We start from the raw sequence: 12488 nt of genomic DNA on the forward strand, positions 1-12488 counted from the left end.
ATGAAGGTATGTTCTCTCTTGACCAGGTTCAAGCTTGATCTTTAGTAGCTTATGACCAGCTTCCTCAAAATCAACACTTGACATGATTGCCAAATAAATTGAACGTCTTAAATTGACCAAGTTTGTCTCTGTCTCATCCTATATTCTCAGTGCTTCCTCACCTTCCTCTTTATCATCATCATCATCATCTGAATCATCACCTGAATCATTCTCCCCTTCTGCTTCATCTGAAGAAGCATCTCCAAGGATATATTTCTTCAATTTTTCATAGTGTTCCACAGGGACGCGTCCCCCCCCCCCTTTTTGGGCGTGTCCCCCCGTTAGAAACGTCTCGAGGATGGGGGGACGAGGATGCGACATCCCCTGCCATCCCGCCACCACACCCAACCTTGCCCTGTTTCATGACAGGGAACACACAAGGGGCGCTGCCCCTTGACCCCAACTTGGGGATGCTGCCCCCAATCCCCCGTTGAAAATATAGGGGGAAACTGCGCCGATAGAAGTAGGGAAAATTTAACCTCCGAGTCTAATTAGGCTCCATATAACAACACAATTAGCATTGAATAAATCTTGGTATTTAGATTTACTATTTCAAATTTATTATAGTCTCATTTGAAATGTAATTCTTAATTTCTTATACTGTAATACTATCATACATCTTTTCAAAACTAGTTTTTCAAGTACTATATGTATATGTATAGCTATATCAGCACCACCACCCCGCCACCCCCCTGCCGCTATCCCCCCACCATCCCCAAACTTAGGCCCTTGGTCCCCCATCCCGGAAATGCGTCCCCCCGTCTGCAATGCCCATGGAACATTGGTTTTTCCTAGGTCGCCTCATGCTCTAAGAAATCAAGATCTGGCTTGAAAACATCCAAACCAGCTTTTTGATCAAGTTCATCTTCTAGGAAAACTTCATGTGTTAACTAATCTGGACGCACAACTGGATGACCCTCGAACTTAGCTTTGCGAATTGTAAAAGGGCCTTCAATTAAAAATTGTACTCGTTTGTCAATTTCCCCCTCATGGAGAATACCTCTAAATCTTTCAAAAAACCCATAGAGACCTTTGGGTGAAAGGTCTTGCAACAAAGAACCACATTCTTTCACGAACCCAACAGCAACCTCTACACTATCATCTGTGGGGTTCTCTAGTAAAAGGGTGAGAAGTTCCAAGGCAATGATCTCATGTGCAACTTGTTGATTCACTAAATGAGCTATGAATTTGGCTGCTACTATCAACATGTGCTTGTCATTGCGTTTGTATGCCCTCTTAAGCTGCAAAATAATTCTTTGCAAAAGCAAATTGCCAACTTCAAGAAATTTTGTATTTACCACAGCAACTAACACAACAAAAACATTTGTAAATCCAGGGGATGCCATTTGGGATTTCATTCAAGACCTCAAAAATAGACCCCTACCATGGATGAGATTCTCTGCAAACAACTGTGGAATGATGTTATTGATGTTAGATGCATTTACCTTGTTTACTAACCCATTGATACTCTTCTGAAGGGCATCCCATGTCATGCATTGGTATTCCACACTACTCTTGTCTTCCACATCTTTCAACATTTGAGCCAGCTTAAATGGGGGAATGTAAACACCCGCACTTCTTCCAACACCCTTCTCATCTCCTCTTACAAAACCTTCACCATTCCCATTCTAAGATGGAGTAGACACAACACCAGAATTTTTCACTTCCACTGCCTCTATGTTCCTCTTGTTTCCAGAAACCTCTTTACCACTTAATTCATTCTTATTTATGTACATAAACCTATCATGAAGCATGACTTTTTGCATATAAGCTCGCTCAAATATTTTACATTTATTTTTCATCAAGATTCCCTCAAGAGCTAGCAGATCCTGCTTCCATACTTTAATTCTATTTTCTCAAAGAACAATCCTAAAAATCCATGCATTGCAAACAACTTTTCACACCTTTTTTGGTTGTGGTGGCGTCACAGAGAGTTTATATCAATAAATGAAGAACATGCCAATGCTTTTAATGTAGCAGTAGAAGTCTATCTCTTACTCAATATCTCTAGTGAAACCCCCATGATCTTTTGTTGGAGTAGAATTTGTTATATTCTAGAAAGGGTCTTGACCTTTGTTGATAGGATATTCATCTACCTCAAGAAATAACTGTTCTTTTCTCCAACAAGAAGTGGAAAAAAATGAAGATCTAGCACAATGAAATGAATCCTCAAAAATATTAATATAGTTAGTTTTGGTGGATAATGATCTGGGTAAAATACTAATGTGGCTTTAGGAAACATTATGTACTAGCTTAGCATACTCTAACAACTTTGGTGTAACATGCTACATCCAATTAAGTCTCCATTCGTATCTCTATTGTGTTTATGGATTAGGATTCAATGTACTCTTTTTATACACAAATTTTACTTTCAACTGAGGAGGTTTGTATGTACTTACTTGTCTTTTGATTGTATCCTTATTTCAAGAATTTATTCTATCAACAAATCATTTGTTGTAAGTTGTACAAGTGGAAGCTTGAACATGCCTTCCATGCTAGCCTTGTTGATACGTTCAACACCATCTTGTGCAACAAATCTTTAGAACTCCACTATTTTATTGAAGAGTGAGTAGTAGGGACAATCTAGGACACTTACAGAGGTTTTGCAAGAGAGATAAATAGACCTAAATATTATGGCTTAATAATGATCAATAGGTAAACAGATAAGAAACTCTCAATATCAAAATGACTTTCTCAATTGTCTTTACTAGAAATGGATAGATCTGCTAATAATGGCTTTATGACTGTATGTCAACTGTAGACTCAATCCAAGAAGAGCTAGAACTAATATGCGATATCTAGATTTATGATCTCTATAATATAACAATCCCTTAATTATGTTTCCACGCATCTATACCCCAACACAAACATCATGCTAGTGTTCAGCCATAGCAATTGATATCCTAATTATAGAATGTGAAATATGCACATAACTATGAATAAAGATTAAGATAAACTAAGAAAGATGCTTATTGCAAACATAAATGACTAATGGACAAGAATTGAATTCATTGTAGATAGTTTTCAATATCAAATTCACTTATTTGTGTGCATTTAGTAACTCATGTACTTGTGGCCAACAATTTATCTCTTTCATAAATTAAACACTTATTAATAACATTAAATGGCTGAGTAATTATGTTTTAGTTGAAATTGAAAATAAAATATTTTATTTCAGGATAGCTCACACTATTCCCTATCATATTTTAGCCTCTCAGCTTTGTTAGTATGGTTTGATGTCTTTGGAGCTGATCACTGCATTTCTTTAGTTACGTTTGCCAACGTACTCCCAGCCTGTGCCAAAATGGGAGCTTTGGAACAGGGTATGGACATCCATCAAAGAATAAAAGATAGAGGAATTTTGTCATATGTAGTTGCAACTACTCTGTTAGCATGTATGCAAAATGTGGAATCATAGACAAGGCACGGGAACTGTTTGACAAATTGCCTCAAAGAAATGTGGTTTCCTGGACTGCAATGATTGTTGGATATACACAAAATGGATTTGTTGAGAAGGCTTTAGAAACTTTCAAGAAAATTCAATCGGCAGGTGTAAAGCCAAATTCCATGACCATTGCTACTATCCTCCCTGCCTATGCCAAAATGGGAGATTTGGAATAGGGTATGAACATTCATCGAAGAATAAAGGATAGAGGAATTTTGTCAGATGTTGTAGTTACAACTACCCTAGTAGAGATGTATGCAAAATGTGGAAACATAGACAAGGTACGTGAACTGTTTAATAGAATGCCTAAAAGAAATGTTTTCTCGTGTACTGCAACGATTGTTGGATATCCACAAAATAGATTTGTCGAAAAGGCTTTAGACACTTTCAAGCAAATGAAATTGGAAGGCATAAAGCCGAATTCCACAACCTTTGCCAGCATCCTCCCTACCTGTGCAAAAATGGGAGCTTTGGAACAGGGTATGGACATCCATCAAAGCATAACGAATAGAGGAATTTTGTTAGGTGTTGTACTCGCAAATGCCCTACTTGACACGAATGCAAAATGTGGAAACATGGACAAGGCTCGTGAATTTTTTGATATGATGCCGTAAAAAGATGTGATCTCATGTGAACAATCAACTTGCATGTATATGGGAGGAAGGAATTGCTGCTACAAAATTGAATGCTCACTCCTCAATCATAGTTCTATGGCTTTACGAGATTAAACTAGGGCAATTAACCACCCCATGTATATTTTTTGCAACATGAAATTAAAAACTAGGGCAATTTGAATCTACCTCCTGCATGGGATTGCAAGCAATGCCACAAATGCCTTCGACGCGAATTTGATGTTCTTGGGGGTTGAAGTCGCCACGGATGCCTACATGGGATTGCAATTCACAAATGAATTCCCCTCTTTTTTTTTTTTTTAAGTAATGGTCGTTGTCGTCAGAATTACAATGAACTCGAGCACATTTTTGAAAAAAGAAAATTATCATTGCTAATGCCTTCTTCGTCAAAACAAAATGGGAAATTACCATCGGAATTATGGCAAATGTGGGCATTTTTTCAAAAAAAAATCAAATTTGGCCACAATATACCTTCTCTGTCAGAAACCTCAGTCGGAAAACTAGTCCAAATGTATTAGTGAGTTTTTCGTGAATCCTCTTGTAGCGTCCTAAAATTGCGACACTTGCAATTTCGACTGCATTTCGGTCTTCACGATGGCGATGCAACACGCAACCTGAATGGAGACCCCAAAACTTGCTCACGACACTGAAAACTGCATTTTTCAAGCACCCTGGCCTGAACCTCCTTGCACCCTGTTGTCCCAGGAGGTGGGACCAGAGCACCCAGCACCCTGGTCCTTCAGGACCAGGGCGCCCAGCGCCCTGGTCCCTGGGTCCTATTTTGGGCCCGGTCTCCTAAGGGGCTCGGGTCTTTTTGTTTGCAATTTGGAAATTACATTTCCTGGTCGGCCTAAGGTCGGGAAAATCAGTCTATCAGCCCTAAATGACAAGTATATAAACTACATTTTTCTCTCTCATTTGTGGAGAAGAGATACATGAGGGAAAAAGCATGGAAACTATACTCAAACATTCAAGTATTCAAGCATTCAAGCATTCCTTCAAGCAATTGATCATTTCAAGTCTCAATTCAAGGCTAAGTGTTGCATTCAAGTCAAGGATTCAACCATTGAAGAGGAGATCACATAATACATGCTACAACATACAACATACAACATCTATACCTTCGCACATAAGGATACAAACATCCTTAGAACAAGGTATTAGTACTTGTTTTACAGTCATTTACATTTACAGCTCTTGCTCATTTCTTGGTTAATTCCAAAACCGGGGTTTGACCTAAAGGCAAACCCCTAATCCCTAACCCCCCAATTGTCTTCGCTTTTCTGTGTGTAGGTTGCAGGTACGCGGCTGAAATTGAAGATCTGGAATCCTTGTGCAGAGACGAACAAATCCCCCTTCGTTTCGCGGATTTTTCGGAGGACCGTGGCGCCGGGCACCATCGTCCTGACAACTTTGGCTCAAATTTGCAGGACAGTGCCGTATCGACATTCTACTACTAATTCCAGGTCCGCAGCTTCATCCTATAACCCAAACTCAGTTTATAAGCGAATCTTTATGACTTTCTATGTATTCTTAGCTTAATTTCCTTAACAACATTCTTTACAAAAGAGGGTAGCCTTGCTTTCCTAACCCTTGAAATTCATTTAGCATCCAATCTTACATTGTGTGGGATTGGATCTTATGAGTTTCAACCCCTCTTTTGAATGTAAAGTCTCTCCCCTAAGTGAAAACCATCGAATCCTAGCAAACCTCCCTTCTCTCTCCTCGGAGTTGGAAGAGGGGAGAACAACTAGGGTTCGATCGCGATTTTCCGCTTCACATTTTGGTGAACCCGACGTGAACATCCTTTCTGATTTTTCATGCTTAGATCTGAAAAAATTGATTACATTTCCATGTTTGATCTTTTGCAAAATTTTAGAGGTGATTGCATAAAAACCCTAAATTTTCTTTTTAGTAATTGAACTTGCGAAATGTCTAAATGTTAATGCCTGTTTCAGATCTGCCCTTCTATTACAAATTTTCAATTCATATTTATGCTTTAATTCTGAAAATTAAGTGGTTAAATGTCAAAACCCTAATTTTTGAAACCCTCTTAATTCAACCTTTGTCCGACAATTTGACCAATCAAAACATCTCCAAATCAGCTTTAACTTTGGATTCTGCAATAAAATCACAATATCCTTCATCCCTGAAAATTTGGAAAAAAGTTGCGAGGACCGTGTTGCACTCTGAGCGCCATCGTCCCCGACATTTTTTCCAAAATTTTGGGAGCGAGATCTTGTTGTATTTTCCTGCTAAAATCCAGAATTTTGGCTGATTTTGTCAATTATAACACTTTCAAAATTACAGTCAAAGTTGGTCTTGCGATTGCTTGGTCTAAGGCTTCTAATCATTCAAAAATCATTGAAATTAAAATTTTGTGTCAAAATTGCGTTTTTATTATCATAAATCTGAAAATTGTGTTTGCATTCATTCGAAATTTCAATGCTTTATTCAAATTCTTGCATTTTGTGACTTTTGAAATTAAGTGTTTAATTACAACAACTTTGATTTCCGCTTTCAAAATTGAATTTTGCGTGAAATTGAGTCAATTTTCAAATTTCAAAATTTGCATTGCTCTTGACATTCCCTCTAAACTCATAAAATTCAAAATTTCAGTTTCCCTCTCTTTTTCAAAATTCAAAATTTTGCATTTTTTGACAATCTTGATAGGGTTCAATTTTGAGATTGCAACTTTAATTTGGCCTATCTACAGATCGTAAAATCACTCAATTTTTTCGGATTAGCTCTAAAATCATCATACCTTTCATCCTTGCAAATTTCGAAAAAAGTTGCAGGGACTGTGTTGCACTCCGGGCGCCACGGTCCCGGACATTTTTTTCGAAATTTCAGGAGACTGTTGTGATTGCATTTAACAGCTTAAATCCAGAAGATTGGCTGATTTTACTGAAAATTGCTACCTCTAAATTCAAAATCTTCTCTCTCTTTCTAGTGCATGAGTTTTACAACAATAAGCCCTACTTACACTATTCCCGTTAGACGAAGCTGTAGAATTAAGTCTTTCCGAGGTTTAACTACTGAGGAGATGGAACCTAATTTGAATAGCCTTTTTAACGAGGACATGGGTAATTCCTCTAATCCTCCTAATGATGAAGAAGCTCTCCATGAGGTTTCTGTAGAACAACTTTCGAAATTGGATAACCAATTTGACGATTTTCGACAATGGATGTCTCAAGAATACCCTGATAGTCAAGCTCTTCCTTTAATTGAGGGTCTAAAACGTATGCTTCAAAGTGATAAGAATGGAATTGATATTTTGCGTGGTATTGCACACATTGTGGATTCAAATGTGATGCCTATGAAGAGTTGTGCCGAAACCTTAGGTTATACACAACCTCCTACCCAAGACAATCATTCTATTCCTTTGACGACTCCTATTGCTAGTATACCTACTTTTACATCAAACATAATGACTACTTCAACACAAGACATTCCTCCTATGATCACCAGTCATGGGGGCAACCCTTCTTCTTCAATTAACCCTCTTCCTTCATTCAATCCGACTTCTTCATTCATTCCTCCAATGAGTGTTCCTATTACATCTTCACAAATGAACATGACGCAAGGGGGCAATTCATTTAACCATTCCATTCCTCCTTGTAGTGTTCCTCTTGTCCAATCATCTCCTATGACTAATTATCATAGAGTCCCACCACCTTACTCTTTACCTTCTTTCAATAACATAACACCTCCATCTCAATCTAACACATCCAATATGAATTCTTCGATTGAAGCGACCATTAACAATCTAGCACAAACTGTCTCTTCTTTACAGCAACAAATTGCCTCTATGAATCAATCTAAGTTCAATGTGCCCACATTTGACGTTGCGAGCCCACTTTCTCTTGACATTGTTCGAGCTATCCCTCCTAAACATGTTGAAATCCCGCATTTGGAGCTTTATAATGGTAAAGGAGATCCTCTAACACATGTTAAGACTTTTCAAACAATTTGTACTGATTTTGCTTATGACCAAAGGTTGCTTGCAAAACTGTTTACTATAACATTAAGAGACAAAGCCCTACAATGGTATTGCTCGTTGCCTTCTTATTCTATTACTTCTTTCGAACAACTTGCAAATGCTTTCATTCAACAATTTCAAAACAATATAAGTCCTAAAGTTACTTTGATTGATTTAATGCATTGTAAACAAGGTGTTAAAGAAAAAGTGACTGATTTCATTGGTAGATATAAGCATTTGTATGCTCAAATTTCTTTTCCAGTGCCTGACAATGATATTCAAAGAATCTTTATTTCTAATTTACAAAAAGATATTCGAGACAAACTTCTGTTTTCTGAGTTTACTTCTTTCCAACAGTTGTGTGCAACTCTTCACAATTATCAACTGACTGTGAGTCAAATGGAACAATCACATCCTATGGCTCCGAGTGATAAGGGTGATAGCAGTCAACAACCATTTGGGAAGTTTAAACCGAACAGAGATTCCATCAAATTCAATGAAAACATCATCAACAACAATGTGAATGCAGCATCAGGTGTGCCTCCTATTTCTAAATTTTTCAAGAGAGAAAGAAAGTATACTCCTTTGAATGAATCATTGCATAGTATTATGAATAAGTTATTGGAACAAAATGTGCTTACTCTTCCTCCTATAAGACAAATTGATCCTGCAAAGATTACTTCACCTTATTTTGATAACAAAGCCTTTTGTCAATTTCATCGTCAGCCTGGTCATGATACTGAAAAATGTTTTTCTTTAAAGGGTAAAATTCAGGATTTGATTGATAATAATACTATTTTTGTTTCTGGAGTGAATGATAAAGGCAACACATCTATAGCTCCTCCTAACCAAAATCTTCAGATTTTCACTGATCCATTGCCTTCTCATACCTCTAATGCAATTGAGGCTAATGATTCCTCTCTTTCATCTGATGGTCTTGTGTCTATGACCCCGAATGTGATTAACTTTGTAGAGCAGCAAGAAATCCCTGAAGAACCTTCCATCACATTTGATTCCAGTGAAACCATTAGGGCACCTGATGGTCCTTTATACATAGTTGCAAAAGTCAAGAATACACCTTGCCGTGGAGTGCTTATTGATCCTTCGTGCATGGTTAATGTTATTACTGAAGAATTTCTTTTTACTTTGCAATTGAATCAAGTGATCTATGACAAAACAGATGTGATTGTAAAATTATTTGATGCATTTTCTTCTCCCGCAATTGGTTCTATTACATTGCCTATTGAGGTGCATAACAAATCCCTTGATGTGAACTTTGCTATTATTCCATCTTCCGAACAATTTCGTGTGAAGCTTGGCTATCCTTGGCTATCTTCCATGAAAGCTATTGCTTCTCCTATTCACAAGTGTTTGAAATTTCCCCATAATGGTGAAGTCGTTACTGTCAATCATAGTCTCTTTAAACCAGCTGAAAGAACTTCTAGTGTTCCTATAGACTACTTTTGGCCTAAACAATTCCAATCTCTTCCTCCGCGAAGTGATCATCTTTTCAAATCTTATCAAAAGTGGAAAACAGATATGATCCTATCTCTAAGTGAACCTAGAACACCTAAACTTGACATTCCTATCATTCTTGAGAAGGAAGTTCTTCCTTTGAAAGATAAAACTAATGTCTTTCCTCAAGAAGATTCCCAACCCATCCCTATGGATGTGACTATGTCTATGCCTAATAAACTTCCTAAGAGTAGACCTATACCTCCTCGTCATGATGGACTTGGTCTTCTCCCTAAACCAAATATTCTTCCCTTATATGGAGCAGTTCCTCCTCCTTCTTTTTATAGAGAGAAGAGACCTTCTTCTTCTCCTATTATCCAGCCTAAGAGACCACAACCTAAACACCCAAGTGCTAAGGATGAGAACATTCCCCCTCCTCAATCTTCTCCACTTCCTACTAAGACTAGACGAAATCGTTCTGCACGTGAACGCCGACGAAAGCGTCGTCTTAGAGCTCAGGCAGCTGCTTCTCAAACTTTGCAATCTCCAAAAACACCTTCAACAAGCATTATTCCATTTTCTCCTCAGCCGGACATTGAGCCTAAATCTCCTAAACATAAGATGCATGATGATCTTGATCCTGTGCGAGTTAAAGATCCTATTTTTATAAATCTTGATGATGATATAGATGAAAATGTTACTCCTCTTGCTTCTGATAGTGAATATTAACTCGTTGATGTTGATAACCATTTATCTAATGAATTTTCTAAAGCACTTATCCTAGCTCCTAGACAAGAACAATGTGGCTCGGAACATGAACATAGCCCTTGTTTGGATCTTGTGATAGCTCCATCTGCTGTGTTGGATGTTCCTCCTCTAGCGTGTTCCCTGCCTTCCCGAAACATTGATCAGCAAGATCGGGGGGTAGATGATGTGCTAAACTAGTTACATTAGCATAGCAGATTCTCTCCCCCTCTCTTTTGTTACTTCTTCTATATGTTATTCTCATTCTTCTATTTGTTGTCCTTGGTGTTGTCTACTTGAGGATGATGCAAAGCATTGAGATCTCTCGGTCTCTCTCATGTTGACTCAAAAGACACATGTGTTCCCTTCTTCTAGGTGACCTTCCTTGATTGGGGAATGAAGAACAATTATGCATACATACATATGATATATATACATGAATTATCATACAGCATACTGACCCCGAGGAAAGTGAAGTCACCTCGTGCTTTATGTTTTGTGTCTATTATCCTTGGGTTTATCTCACACTTGGGGGCTAAATCCTTGCGATAACGTGCTCCTTTCTCATTTCTTATGTGTATCACTACGTTAAAACAATCACCCCCGGTGAGGCGTGTGCGATCGCTTTAACGTAGGGGGGCATACATCCCGTTCATATCTTTTCAAGATACTTGAAAATTTCTTGGTAAATTTAACCTTGCCTTGAAAATTTTTGATATCTTTCTTGCATGACTCATAGTGAGGGAATCTTACTACTGACAGTCATGGTTCTCCCTCGTGATCTTCCCTTTTACTTTGTCAATCGAAGTTGTAAGATCCTTAGTGTACTGGGGGCTTGGTGTATCTTGCCTCCTTGACGTGGTGAAAGTCTTTCAATGTTGTTTCCTTGTACTTTACCAGAAGTATGAGCATACATACTCCCGCTAAAGTGGGGGCTAAATGTAGCGTCCTAAAATTGTGACACTTGCAATTTCGACTGCATTTCGGTCTTCACGATGGTGACGCAACACGCAACCTGAATGGAGACCCCAAAACTTGCTCGCGACACTGAAAACTGCATTTTTCAAGCACCCTGGCCTGAACCTCCTTGCACCCTGTTGTCCCGAGAGGTGGGACCAGAGCGCCCAGCGCCCTGGTCCCCAGGACCATGGCGCCCAGTGCCCTGGTCCCTGGGTCCTATTTTGGGCCCGGTCTCCTAAGGGGCTCGGGTCTTTTTGTTTGCAATTTGGAAATTACATTTCCTGGTCGGCCTAAGGTCGGGAAAATCAGTCTATCAGCCCTAAATGACAAGTATATAAACTACATTTTTCTCTCTCATTTGTGGAGAAGAGATACATGAGGGAAAAAGCGTGGAAACTATACTCAAACATTCAAGTATTCAAGCATTCAAGCATTCCTTCAAGCAATTGATCATTTCAAGTCTCCATTCAAGGCTAGGTGTTGCATTCAAGTCAAGGATTCAACCATTGAAGAGGAGATCACATACTACATGCTACAACATACAACATACAACATCTATACCTTCGCACATAAGGATACAAACATCCTTAGAACAAGGTATTAGTACTTGTTTTACAGTCATTTACATTTATAGCTCTTGCTCATTTCTTGGTTAATTCCAAAACCGGGGTTTGACCTAAAGGCAAACCCCTAATCCCTAACCCCCCAATCGTCTTCGCTTTTCTGTGTGTAGGTTGCAGGTACGTGGCTGAAATTGAAGATCTGGAATCCTTGTGCAGAGACGAACAGATCCCCCTTCGTTTCGCGGATTTTTTGGAGGACCGTGGCGCCAGGCGCCATCGTCCCGACAACTTTGGCTCAAATTTGCAGGACAGCGCCGTATCGACATTCTACTACTAATTCCAGGTCCGCAGCTTCATCCTATAACCCGAACTCAGTTTATAAGCGAATCTTTATGACTTTCTATGTATTCTTAGCTTAATTTCCTTAACAACATTCTTTACAAAAGAGGGTAGCCTTGCTTTCCTAACCCTTGAAATTCATTTAGCATCCAATCTTACATTGTGTGGGATTGGATCTTATGAGTTTCAACCCCTCTTTTGAATGTAAAGTCTCTCCCCTAAGTGAAAACCATCGAATCCTAGCAAACCTCCCTTCTCTCTCCTCGGAGTTGGAAGAGGGGAGAACAACTAGGGTTTGATCGCGATTTTCCGCTTTACACCTCTGTGAA

The sequence above is a fragment of the Cryptomeria japonica genome, chromosome 3 (assembly GCF_030272615.1).
Source record: "Cryptomeria japonica chromosome 3, Sugi_1.0, whole genome shotgun sequence".
NCBI lineage: Eukaryota > Viridiplantae > Streptophyta > Pinopsida > Cupressales > Cupressaceae > Cryptomeria > Cryptomeria japonica.